The sequence below is a fragment of the Aethalodelphis obliquidens genome, unplaced genomic scaffold (assembly GCF_003676395.1).
Source record: "Aethalodelphis obliquidens isolate GAN/ISIS:26980383/991018 unplaced genomic scaffold, ASM367639v1 scaffold35, whole genome shotgun sequence".
In the NCBI taxonomy this organism is placed as follows: domain Eukaryota; kingdom Metazoa; phylum Chordata; class Mammalia; order Artiodactyla; family Delphinidae; genus Aethalodelphis; species Aethalodelphis obliquidens.
In genome coordinates, this window is record NW_020837979.1 from 20,286,782 (window position 1) to 20,294,232 (window position 7,451).

Below are 7,451 nucleotides of genomic sequence, written 5' to 3' on the forward strand. Positions count from 1 at the left end.
TTCCACTTTATATCTACTGTTCAGTTAAAGCTCTAGCAAAGGATTATAATGGTGATACATAGGTGAGTTGAAAAATCAGAACCATCACTGGAAAGACCCTAAGGCTTCCCATAGCAGCCTGCTGATGTGCTCAAAATCCCATCTGCTTGATAAATTAAATCACCTTCAACTGAAAGTCATGGATTTCTACTCATACTCAAGACATTCGGCATTCCTGTCAAGACAGTGCTGAGAGTGATCACTCTAAATAGACAAATAGACCTTATTTTCTTGGAGGAATGGTATTTCTTTCTTTTTTTTTTTTTTAATAAATTTATTTATTTATTTTTGGCTGCGTTGGGTCTTCATTACTGCATACAGGGTTTCTCTAGTTGTGGAGAGCGGGAGCTATTCTTCTTTGCGGTATGTGGGCTTCTCATTGTGGTGGCTTCTCTTGATTCAGAGCATGGGCTCTAGGCATGCCGGCTCCAGCAGTTGTGGCTCGCAGGCTCTAAAGCACAGACTTAGTAGTTGTGGCACACGGGCTTAGTTGCTCCATGGCATGTGGGATCTTCCCGGACCAGGGCTCGAACTTGTGACCCCTGCATTGGCAGGTGGATTCTTAACCACTGTGCCACCAGGAAGTCCAAGGAATGCTATTTCTTTTTAAGTCACTAACTCCATAGTCTAGAGTGTTCTGGAGTTTGTTTGTTTGTTTGTTTTTTCCATTCCTGATTTTCTGGTAGTGAAATGACAACAAGAACAGCTAAAGAGAGGGGAAAATTTTACCTGTGATACCTAAATCTTCCCTTTTTGTCTTCTGACTCTCCCATGGGTATGTTGACAATTTCACAACTGTCCCTCAAATGGTGTACTTTATTAATCAAGACAACATTCAAATTTACTTACTACAATAGGTTGATGTATATCTTTAGGGTATTTTAATGTAAAATGGTATCTTTCCCCACAACACCGAATTTTTCAAGAATTCAAGAACATACATACTCCATTTTGCATATGTGATTGCTACTATTTACTTCTTCTCAAATAATTCTCTCTTTCTTTTTGGCTATGCCATGTAGCTTGTAGGATATTTGTTCCCCAACTGGAGATTGAACCCAGGCCCTTGGCAGTGAGAGCATAAAGTCCTAATCACTGGACCACCAGAGAATTCACTGAAATAATACTTTTAATGTAGCAATATTACTTTTTAAGTCATCCTAACATATTTGCATGATATTCTGTTTTTTTTAAACTTTAATTTTCACCGAACTCTCACTATAGTTATATCCTTACATTTACTTATTTTTTGGTGAAGTAATTCCATCCTTACTTTTTAACAAATGAATCTGTTGGCTGTGCTATCCTTCCTATTATATTATTTGTGAGTTCTATTGACTTTTGGATTTGGAGGACATAAATCAACTACAAGCTGAGTTGCATTGACCACTTCACAAAAGTCCACAGTAGATACCTGCACAAAAGCTGACCTATAAAAATTGCATGAGGGTCAGGTTTGTAGAGAATACCAGCCTAACTTTTCACCAGAATCTCTAAAATAAACCTGAACCATATAGGTTCAGTGTCACAGAGCTGTCAAAATTTCCAAACCAGAAGGAAACCTGACTAACAAGTTTTTCTCAGTAAAAGCAAAGCTGATCACCCTCCCAGGTAGAATACAAAAGAAATGACAATTCTTCTACAGCCAATGACAATTTGCAAGGCAGTTTTCATCAGTCCAGGGGAGTGAGCATCAGTCCAGGGGAGTGAGCATCTTGATGAAGTAGAGATCTAACTTACATTCAATGTAGGATCAGGTCTACAATTTCATCCAGTTCTTGCTCTTACCCTTCCTTAACCCTCTCTCATTCTTCCTTTGACTCTCCATCATTTGACTATAGTCTTCCTAGGTTTGAAATTCCTTCATTGCCTCTTAATATATCACATTATCATTATCCATCAGGGAAGTTACATCTCTCAAGAAGACCAGCAAGGCAAGTTTCTGCAACTCATTTTCCTTAAGATTTTGTCTCATCTATAGACTTGTGAGATTATTCTGAATTTTCCTTAAAACTAGCTACCATGTATAAGAGGCAAAGTTCTTCTCTGCCTTTATCTATGTGTGGTACTTGTCATTCCCATACTCACCTCCACTTAACATCCAACATTTATTTAATTCTACTGCACAGTTAGAAAGAAATACATGTGTATGCCTACAGGAGTGAGCATTTGTGGCATCAACCAGAAGAACTACTCCAGGAGATGTGCTCTTTAAAAGTTAATACCTCATTTTGTGCCACAGTTGTCTAACAGGGAAGAGTCAGGGAAAGAAAAAATTTCACCTGTTCCTGGCAAAAATGCTGACTTGATAATGAGAAAAAGGCAATATCTGTGGCAATTCCCAGGCTGTGCAAGGAAGAGACTCCTCCCCATGACAGGATCTCCTTGAACCAAAGCCAGGCTCCTCCCATGACCCCTGTCATGGCTCCACTTTCCTGTTATTCATTACAGTGCCCCTCCTTCAAATCCTCTTATAAAAGCCCAGTCCTTTCTACCCTGACAAACCAGTGTAGATCCCTGCAAGACAGGTAAGTGGGAGCTGAGAGAAGATGAGACCCCTGGCAGGGGTTTCACCTCACACATTTCAGAGAAGGTATACAAGGATCCCTGTCCTCAGAGAACACAGGAGCACTGAGACAAGGCAAAGGCAGTCCCAGGAGGTCTCAGGTGTAGTAGGGTATATAGATTTTCCAATTCTTTCAAGAAATATAGAAGGGGATGGATGCCATCAAGATAGATTTATTCTGAGGGGTCTAGACAGAGGAAGAGACAAGAGGTACAACAGGGGGTTTCTCATGCCCTCTCTCTGACCACCCTTTAGTTCTCTGGTTGCCTCTGCACATCACAAACAAAATCATGCCTTCCATGGATGCTGCGCTCTTGCCTAATGTTCCTGTCTCAGGTCCAAGGTGAGATTTCTCTGCCTCTAGCACTGGGTTCCCAGTGTTTATTCAGGGCCAAGAAGAGGAGGAAAGCTCCTGTGTACCTCCCGTGGTAATGGTACATCCCCACACGACAACACTGCCTGCAATTTCTGCATCATCATCCTTCCTTCAGGGTAACTAGTGGTGGGAGGCACTACATCGGTCCAGTAACAGTGGGATGAGATGATTTCCATTTTCTCATTAGATTCTAATTCATGTGGGTAGATTAAGGAGAGTAAGCATAGAGTGTCATTAATGAGATGAGTAGGAAAATGATTGGAGGATCCAGTGTAAGAATAGTCAGCCCAGAGGAGGAGAAGCCTTGGACTTTTGAATAAAAGAGAATAGTAAGAGCAAAAGAGATTATCTCTCAATTAGTAACTTTCATTCAAAATTAAAAAAGAAAAATCCTGGAAGTGTTGGCAATGGTGACAGGCAGTCAGGAGTTTGGTGTCACTGCCCAAAGCACTGGCCTCATAGATGTTACCCAAGGTCACCTCCCCACTCCAATCCCCTCTCTCCATTTCACCCCATACCTCTCCTCTATTTCTTCCTCCCCAGGGGAAGACTCCCAGAACAAACTTCCTTTTGCACGGATCAGATGTCCCAAAGGCTCCATGGCCTATGTGTCCTACTGCTATGCCTTGTTTATAGCACCCAAAACCTGGATGGATGCAGACCTGAGTGCTGGGATTTGCAATTAGGGGTGATAGTGAAAAGCAAATTACAGACCAGATTGTGGGGCATGAGCAGTCTCATTATCTAGAGCTTCTTGAGCATGAGAATGAGCACCTCATCTTTTGCAAACACACCCCTTCTCACCTACCTCGGCTCTGCTTTTCCCCCAGCATGAGGCATCTCAAGATCCTTCTCAGTGTCTCCCTTCTCCACACAGATGACCTGCCAGAAGAGGCCCTCAGGCCACCTTGTGTCTGTGCTCAGTGGGCCTGAGGGATCCTTCGTGCCCTCCTGGCCAAGAACAATTTGAAACTCCTCTCAGACGTCTGGATTGGGCTCCATGACCCCACAGAGGTACACTTACATCCTCTTTAATCTGTTACCTCCCAAGATGCTATGGCCACCCAGGCCCCTCCCTGTCCCCTGTGCCTGCCAAGTAAATATCCTAGAAACCCCTGGAGCTCAGGGGATAATTGGGAAAAAATGGACAGCCTTGAGACAAGCTGAAGAGCTGAGTTATGTGCAGGTCTCCAGGTAAAGTTAATCTGCCTCTTGTCAAACTTTTTACATGATTCACACATTATGCCTTGTAATTCAGTTCTCTATGATTCCCTGAGTCTGCACATACTGTGCTTAGTGAGTCCTAAATAAAGATTTAGGACTGACGCAATTTTCCCTTATAAAACTGATGCTATCTTCGAGGTTTAGATGTTAATCACAAATGTACCACTAAGTGTAGTTCAGATAGTGACATGTTACTCTGAGAGGTTCCATTGGTCTTTGTGATCATTCATTTTGGAATGTGCCAATAGATTTAGGGAGAGTTTCCCAGAGGAGAGCTGTGGCGACACCACATGGAAGAGAAGAGCAAATTCCGTGATGCTGGGGAGGGGATCAGGCATTCCAGATGAGGGAATCAGGCCAGGAGAACTCTAAAGGCCTTTCCACCTCACCTGACTCCATCCTCTGCTCTATAAGGCTCTGAGCCCAATGCCAGTGGATGGGAGTGGAGTAGTACTGATGTGCTCAATTAAGTTGACTGGAAGAGAAATCCAGCCACCATCTCAAACCCTGGCTACTGTGGAAGCCTGTCAAAAAGCACAGGTAAGGGGGAAGGCGGAAGATGGCGGAAGAGTAAGACGCGGAGATCACCTTCCTCCCCACAGATACACCAGAAATACATCTACACGTGGAACAACTCCTACAGAACACCTACTGAAGGCTGGCAGAAGACCTCAGACCTCCCAAAAGGCAAGAAACTCCCCACGTACCTGGGTAGGGCAAAAGAAAAAACAGAGACAAAAGAATAGGGACGGCACCTGCACCAGTGGGAGGGAGCTGTGAAGGAGGAAAAGTTTCCACACTCTAGGAAGCCCCTTCGCGGGCGGAGACTGCGGGAGGCGGAGGGGGGAGCTTCGAAGCTGCGGAGGAGTGCACAGCAACGGGTGCGGAGGGCAAAGCGGGGAGATTCCCGCACAGAGGATCGGTGCCGACCGGCACTCACCAGCTCGAGAGGCTTGTCTGCTCACCCGCCGCGGCGGGCGGGGCTGCGAACTGAGGCCGGAGCGCAGGGAGAGGACTGGGGTTGGCGGCTTGAACACAGCCTGAAGGGGTTAGTGCACCACAGCTAGCCGGGAGGGATTCCGGGGAAAACCCTGCACCTGCAGAAGAGGCAGGAGACTTTTCCTTCCCTCTTTGTTTCCTGGGGCGTGAGGAGAGGGGTTTAAGAACGCTGCTTAAAGGAACTCCAGAGACGGGCGCGAGCCGCGGCTGAAAGCGCGGAATCCAGAGACGGGCGCGAGCCGCGGCTGAAAGCGCGGAATCCAGAGGCGGGCGCAAGCCGCGGCTGAAAGCGCGGACCCCAGAGGCGGGCGGGAGAAGTTAGGGCTGCTGCTGCCGCCACCGAGGGGCCTGTGTGCGAGCACGGGTCACTCTCCACACCCCTCTTCCGCGGAGCCTGTGCAGCCCGCCACTGCCGGGTTCCCGGGATCCAGGGACAACTTCCCCGGGAGAGCGCACAGCGCGCCTCAGGCTGGTGCAAAGTCACGCCGGCCTTTGCCACCGCAGGCCCGCCCCGCACTCTGTGCCCCTCCGTCCCCGCCGGCCTGAGTGCGCCAGAGCCCCCAATCAGCGGCTCTTTTAACCCCATCCTGTCTGAGCAAAAGACAGACGCCCTCCAGCGATCTACACGCAGAGGCAGGGCCAAATCCAAAGCTTAGCCCTGGGAGCTGTGAGAACAAAGAAGAGAAAGGGAAATCTCTCCCAGCAGCCTCAGAAGCAGCGGATTAAAGCTCCACAATCAACTTGATGTACCCTGCATCTGTGGAATACCTGAATAGACAACCAATCATCCCAAATTAAGGAAGTGGACTTTAGGAGCAAGATCTATGATTTTTTCCCCTTTCCTCTTTTTGTGAATGTGTATGTGTATGCTTCTGTGTGAGATCTTGTCTGTATAGTCTTGCTTCCACCATTTGTCCTAGGGTTCTATCCGTCCATGTTTTTTTTTTTAAATTTTTTTTTTCTTAATAATTAATTTTAAAAACCTTATTATACTTTACCTTCGTTCTTTCTTTCTTTCTTTCTGTCCTTCCTTCCCTCCTTTAGACAACGAATCATCCCAAATTGAGGAGGTGGTCTCTGACAGCAAGATTTAGGATTTTTCCCCATTTACCTCTTTTAGTGAGGGTGTATGTGTATGCTTCTGTGTAAGATTTTGTCGGTATAGCTTTGCTTCCAACATTTGTCCTAAGGTTCTTTCCGTCCCTTTTTTTTTTTTTTTTTTTTTCTTCTAAATAAGAATTTTTTAATTCAATAACTTTATTATACTTTATTTTATTTTTACTGTATCTTCTTTCTTTCTGTCTTTTTTCCTTCTTTCCCTCCTTCCTTCCTTCCTCCCTCCCTCCCTCCCTCCTTTCTTTCCTTCTTGCCTTCTTTCCTTCTTTGCTTCTTTCTTTCTTTCTTCCTTCCTTCCGACCCTCCTTTCCTTCTTTCTTTCCTCATACTTCTACTAATTCCCTCTACTTTTTTTCCCTTTTATCCTGAGCCTGTGGATGAAAAGCTTTTGGTGCTCCAGCCAGGAGGCAGGGCTCTGCCTCTGAGGTAGGACAGCCAACTTCAGGACACTGATCAACAAGAGACCTCCCAGCTCCACATAATATCAAACGGCGAAAATCTCCCAGAGACCTCCATCTTAACACCAGCACCCAGCTTCACTCAACGACCAGCAAGCCACAGTGCTGGAAAACCTATGCCAAACAACTAGCAAAACAGGAACACAACCCCACCCATTAGCAGAGAGGCTGCCTGAAATCATAATAAGGCCACAGACACCCCCAAACACACCACCAGACGTGAACCTGCCCACTAGAGAGACAAGATCCAGCCTCATCCACCACAACACAGGCACTAGCCCCCTCCACCAGGAAGCCTACACAACCCACTGAACCAACCTTAGCCACTGGAGACAGACATCAAAAACAGGAGGAACTACAAACCTGCAGCCTGCAAAAGGAGACCCCAAACACAGTAAGATAAGCAAAATGAGAAGACAGAAAAACACACAGCAGATAAAGGAGCAAGATAAAAATGCACCAGACCTAACAAATGAAGAGGAAATAGGCAGTCTACCTGAAAGAGAATTCAGAATAATGATAGTAAGGTTGATCCGAAATCTTGGAGATAGAATGGACAATAGATTGGACAAAATGCAAGAATCAGTTAACAAGGACCTAGAAGAACTAAAGATGAAACAAGCAACGATGAACAACACAATAAATGAAATTAAAAGTACTCTAGATGGGATCA

At 45.6% G+C, this 7,451-nt stretch overlaps 1 pseudogene; it reads left to right on the plus strand.

The window, feature by feature from the left end:
* The first annotated feature begins 2,908 nt into the window (after positions 1 to 2,908).
* The window catches only part of LOC113631978 (lithostathine-like), a 15,701-nt pseudogene continuing 11,158 nt past the window's right edge, over positions 2,909 to 7,451 (plus strand).